This window comes from Cynara cardunculus, unplaced genomic scaffold (assembly GCF_001531365.2).
Source record: "Cynara cardunculus var. scolymus isolate 2C unplaced genomic scaffold, CcrdV1 Un_Scaffold_1937, whole genome shotgun sequence".
Lineage (NCBI taxonomy): Eukaryota > Viridiplantae > Streptophyta > Magnoliopsida > Asterales > Asteraceae > Cynara > Cynara cardunculus.
Window position 1 is genome coordinate 5,479 of NW_020200922.1, and position 6,362 is coordinate 11,840.

General features: G+C 36.6%; 1 non-coding gene across 1 annotated transcript; it reads left to right on the forward strand.

Moving 5' to 3' along the window:
• The first annotated feature begins 5,255 nt into the window (after nt 1-5,255).
• On the forward strand, nt 5,256-5,362 carry LOC112502792. Its single transcript, XR_003067766.1, has one exon. It is a non-coding gene; the product is annotated as a small nucleolar RNA R71 (small nucleolar RNA).
• Nucleotides 5,363-6,362: the final 1,000 nt, after the last annotated feature.

The window sequence follows — 6,362 nt, forward strand, 5'->3', positions numbered from 1 at the left end:
ACAAGTTTGTCTACATATGTGTGAAGACTGCTCAAACTTCAGCGAATGATGATGAGACCTTCAGGTCATTCCAGCATTCAGCAATCAAAGGAAGTTTGCTTAGCACGATTGTTGTTGTCTTGTCCTTATGCACACAAAGGACAAAACCAATTCCCCTACGAAAGTTAGTACGATACGGAGCCGACTAGTCGACTCTTTGTCTACCAACTTTAGGTAAGGATGTCTACTCATAAATAGTGCTTTTGTACTATTCACTGTGGCAAATGACAAGTCTTCCACTTAAGGCTTAACACGCTCTCTAACCCTACCTTATTGCATTAAATGAACATTTAATGCACTGAGTATGAATAGAAGTGTTTCTTCTCCATGCAGAGAGTGCGCATCTCTCTCTTTAACCTAATTCTTACTTCAAGCATTTTCTAGCTTAAGTAAAGGATCTTTTTTATAGCAACTTCTTTTCTTGTATTTGCTAAAGCTTTGTGTGTGACCAAAGATTGTTTAGATAGGTTTTTATTACCTTATATTTCCGCAAACAATCTTGTAAAATCTGTATTGATCTTCTCTATCAATATATATTTTAAATTTGAAAATAATGTGTTCGTATTCATTCCCCCCTTCTACAAATTGTTTCTCTTTTTGTAGACCCTTACGGGACCAACAAATGGCCCAATAGGCTTTGTGCTCTAATTCCACAGGTAAATGACAAGCTTTTCCAAAGACCAATTTATAGGGAGACATACCAATAGGGGTTTTGTAAGAAGTCTGGTAGGCCCATAACGCATCATCTAACTTAGAGGCCCAATTCTTTATATGTGGCTTAACTACTTTGGCCAAAATCCCTTTAATCTCCCTATTTGACAATTCAGCTAATCCGTTGATCTGAGGATGGTAGGTAGTTGCTACTCTATGCTTGATGTCATATTTATCAAGAACTTCTTCTAACATGTTGTTTTATGAAGTGAGTGCCTTCATCACTAATTAAGGCACGAGGTGTACCAAATCTAGTTAATATGTGCTTTTGTAAAAACTTAACGACAGTTTTAGCATCATTGGAGTGGCAAGCCATGGCTTCCACCCATTTGGACACATAGTCCACAACTACCAGTATGTAGGCACAATTATTGAATAGAGGAAAAGGTCCCATAAAGTTTATACCCCAAACATCAAATAATTCTATTTCTAGAATTCCGTTTAAAGGCATTTCATTTCTTCTAGAGATATTTCCACTCCTCTGACACTCATTGCAACTTTTTACAAAGTTTTGAGCACCATTGTGCAAAGTAGGCCAGTAGAATCCTGATTGTAAAACCTTGGATGCTGTCCTACTTTCTCCAAAATGTCCTCCACAAGGTCCTGCATGACAGTGCTGTAGAACCGATGGTACTTCTTCTTTTGGGATGCATGTTCTAATCACCTAATCTGCACAAATTTTAAACAAGAAAGGGTCATCCCATAAATATTTCTTTGAATAGTAGATGAGCCTCTTTCTTTGATACTTATTAAATTCCTTGAGAATAATCCCACAAGCTAAATAATTAACAAGATCAGCAAACCAAGGCACTGTAGTATGATTAAGARCCAAAATTCTTTCATCTGGAAATACTTCACAGATGTCACTACTTTGCAATGGTTTGTCTTGTTTTTCTAATCTTGACGGATGGTCGGCCACTTGATTATCCACCCCTTTTCTATTAATGATTTCCAAATCAAACTCTTGCAAAAGCAAGACCCATCGTATTAGCCTAGGCTTTGCATCTTTTTTAGAAATAAGGTACTTGATGGCAACATGATCAGTATGGACAATCACTTTGGTTCCCATCAAGTATGATCTGAATTTTTCAAAAGCAAAGACCACAACTAATAATTCCTTTTCAGTAGTGGTGTAATTGATTTGAGCATCATTAAGAGTTTTCCTTGCATAATAAACATGATGAAAAATCTTTTCTCTCTTTTGACGTAATACTGCCCCAATTGCCAAGTCACTAGCATCACTCATTATTTCAAAGGGTTTGGACCAATCAGGTGTTATTACCATAGAAGCAGTGACCAATGCTTCTTTTAAAATATTGAAAGATTTTCTACAATCTTCATTAAAATTGAAAACATGGTCATGCTGTAATAATAAACAAAGAGGTTTTTATATTTTAGAAAAATCTTTAATGAACCTCCTGTAAAAACCTGCATGTCCTAGAAAACTTCTGATTCCCTTTACAGTTGTTGGTTCAGGCAATTTCTCAATTACCTCTAACTTTGCTTTATCAACTTCAATGCCTCTTTGGAAATTAAATGCCCCAACACTATGCCTTCTTTTACCATAAAGTGACACTTTTCCCAATTCAAAACCAAATTTTTTTCTTCACATCTTTTAAGACTTTTTCAAGGTTTTGCAAACATAGGTCATATGATGTCCCATATACTGAAAAAATCATCCATGAAAATTTCCATGGAGTGTTTTAACATATCTGAGAAAATAGACATCATACACCTTTGGAAAGTGGCAGGGRCATTACAAAGTCCAAAAGGCATTCTTCTAAAAACAAAAGTTCCATATGGACATGTGAAAGTAGTTTTTTTCTAATCATCCGGTGCTATGGCAATCTGATTCTAACTGGAGTAGCCATATAAGAAACAATAAAACTCTTTTCCTCATAGTCTATCTAGCATTTGGTCTATGAAGGGTAATGGAAAATGGTCTTTTTGAGTGGCTTTATTAAGCCTTCTATAGTCTATACATATCCTCCAACCAGTTACTGTTCTAGTAGGTATAAGTTCATTCTTCTCATTTGGTACAACAGTAACTCCTTCCTTTTTGGGTACACATTGCACAGGACTGACACAAGTGCTAGTAGCAATAGGATAAATTATGCCAGCGTCAAGCCATTTTAAAATTTCCTTTTTGATAACCTCCTTCATGACAGGATTTAGCCTTCATTGAGGCTCAACGGAGGTGAAACTTTTTTCTTCTAAAATAATTTTATGTTGACAAATGGTGGGACTTATCCCTTTTAGGTCAGCAATGGTCCACCCTATGGCCTTGGTATGAAGTTTCAACATGTCAACCAACTTTTCTTCTTGGTCAGCTTCTAATGATGATGAAATAATGAATGGCAACTTCCCTGAATCTCCTAAAAAGGCATACTTCAAATATGAGGGAAGTTCTTTTAACTCTAAATCTAGGGCAACATCTAAGGAAGGAACAAAAATCTTCCTATCCTCAGTTTCTAAAACTTCATAAGCAGCAGATTCTTGTGGTGTTTCTATTTCCTCAAAATCTTCCCCTTCATCACTATCAGTCTCAGATAAACCTAAAATTTCCCCCAAACTTTTCTCTTGACACCATGTTTCTATCAGACTCAAGGTAGAAAACTCTTCTCTTTCTTTCGGGTACCTAAGGGAATTAAAAACATTAAAAGTCACTTGTTGGTCTTGGACTCTCATGGTTAATTCTCCCTTCTGTATATCTATCAGGGTTCTGCCAGTAACTAGGAAAGGTCTCCCTAAAATGATGGGAATGTCTTTGTCGGCTTAAAAGTCTAGGATGATAAAATAAGCTGGGATAATAAACTTAGCAACCTGAACTAGGACATCCTCAATCTTTCCTCTTGGATAGGCTATGGACTTATCAGCTAACTAAAGAGTTACGATTGTAGGTCTAACTTCACTTATGCCTAAGGTGTTGAAAACAGATAAAGGCATCAGGTTTATACTAGCACCTAAGTCACATAGGGCATTTCCTATCTCTTTTCCTCCAATTGAATAAAGGATTGTAAAACTTCCAAGATCTTTCATCTTTGGAGAGATTTTACTGGACAACAAAGCACTACAACCTTCAGTCAGAGCCACAGTCTCATATTCAGTCAACTTTTGTTTTTTACTCAAAATGTCCTTTAAAAACATTGCATAACTTGGCATCTGCTCAATAGCTTCAACCAAGGATATGTTTATGTGCAACTGTTTAAAAACATCAAGAAACTTTTTAAATGGTAATTCTTCCTTTTGATTCCTTAATCTTTGGGGATAAGGAATATAAGGAGTGACTGCAATAGGAGAAGTAGTCTTTTGAAGAGTTGGTGCTCGAATGGATTTCAAAACTAGACTTACAATTGGTTCTGATTCAGTTCTCTCAGGGATTATAGGACTGGTCTGGTCATTTATTGTGGGACTGTCACCAGATTGGGACACATCCACTACAACACTTTCTTTGGGAGTTTGGGTTCATTAGGAAATAACAATGGAAAATCTTATCTTTCTGGAATGGTCGTACTATCTATGGGCCTGACTATGGGTTGAGGCTCACAAGTAATCTCTGAATGGTTCACAGGAATGGTAGTCACAAGATCTGGTACAGAGGTAACATAATCTTGTTCTACACATTTCTTTTCAATCTCTGCTTTGGTTCGTTCTTTTTGTTCTTTTTGGGTATTTTCTAAATAACTTTTTCCACTCCTTAAAGTAACAACCTTAACATTTGTATCACTAGGTAGAGAACCTACTGGTCTTTTTCTTATCTCCAAAGCCATTTATCCCATTTGAGTTTCAAGATTTTTAATTGAAGCTTGAGTTTAGGTTATAAAACCCTTCATATTGCTTCCAAAGAAGTAGATGATTTAGCTTGCTGTTTGGGCTTGCTTTGGAAAGAAGACTGATGACTCTGAAAATTAGCATGTTGATTATTATGATTGCCTTGATGCGCTTGTGAGTGAAAATTAGATTGGCCTTGTTGAAAATTGGACTGTCCTTTCGGTTGAAAATTGGATTGTCCTTGAGGCTTTTGCATTGGTGGGTTAAGAGCTAGACTATGCCATGAAAAATTTGGATGATTTCGCCATCCAGGATTATAAGTCTGCGAAAATGGTCCAGTCTTGTTGACAAAATTTACATGCTCAGGATTTCCAGGACAATGCTCAAAAGAGTGACCTTCACCACAGTACACGCATTCCACTGTTTGAACATTAGGATTAAAGGTATTAGCATCATATTGCACATATGGGCTAGATGTTAGATTTGAAATTAGCTTAGTGATCTGAGCTGTTAATGCCGAGACAGCAGCTACCTCATTTATTCAAGCTGATTTCTTCAGTGGCATTGCACGTGGGTCAGACCATTGTTCGTTATTATTAGAAATCTTTTCAAGTACGTCAAAACTTTCATTATAGGTGCAAGCTGTGAAAGCTCCGCCTGCAGTATCATCGAGCATTTGCCTAGCAATGACATTTAAACCGTTGTAAAATGTCTCTAGATGTATACAGTACGGAATGCCATGGTGAGGGCATTTTCTCAGCAGCTCTTTATACTTGTCCCATGCATCAGGAACTGCTTCATCATCCAGTTGTCTAAAAGTACAGATTTAATTCATGGATTTGGCATTCCTCGTGGCTGGAAAATACTTTTTCAAAAACTTTTCTGCCATTTCATTCCATGTAGTCACAGAGTCTGGTTGCAAAGAATTGTACCATGCTCTTGCTCGATCCCTTAGTGAAAATGGAAAAAGTTTTTAGTCTCAGAGCATCGTCTGAAACATCAGGGATGAGAAAAGAGTCTGTGATTTCCGTAAAAGAACACAGATGAGAATGAGGATCTTTAGAAGATAAACCAGCATACTGGCAGTTTGTATTAAGCATTTGAAACATCAATGGTTTTAGTAAAAAATGGGTGGCACCAATGGAATATTTGGTTCATTTCTAATTATACCTTCTCCGTCAATAATCACATTTTCAGCCATTGTTTCAGAGTTTAAAGCTCGAAGAGCTCTTTGCACTCTTCTTCGTTGTCTGAAAGTTTGTTCAATATACAGATCAAGTTGAAAAAATTCACCGTGCGACAGCCTTGGCATGCATGGTGCTTTTAAAAAGATGGTAGAAAAACTAACCTTTATGAACTTTACTTTAAAAAGAAAAACTTCAGCGTGCTATCCCCGGCAACGGCGCCAAAAACTTGCTCGTCAGTTTATTCAACATTAGATTTCAACACAAAAATAGAACTCGACGTATGTATACACCTTGAACTACTGTCGTCTCGTAACAAGTAATAATGGTATAAGTACCAGATATCGTTCTCACAGAGATAACTTGTAAAGTTATTTCAAAAGTCCAGTTTATAAAAACYAATTTCAGATGGCGAAACGAGGGATTTGATTTATCTAAAATTGGGAGGTTTGGTTAACAACGACAAAAAATATCAGTCTTAAGAAGAAGCATAAGGTGCAAAGGTTGATTAAGACACTAAAATAATGATTCAGCAAAAAGGTGACATAGCATTCATGTCACAATTATCTAAAATCAATAAATGATTTTATATAATTGTCACAGTATCAACTATCGGGTCAGACGGCCTCCCAAGAGTACACACCGGTCAATTTGCTA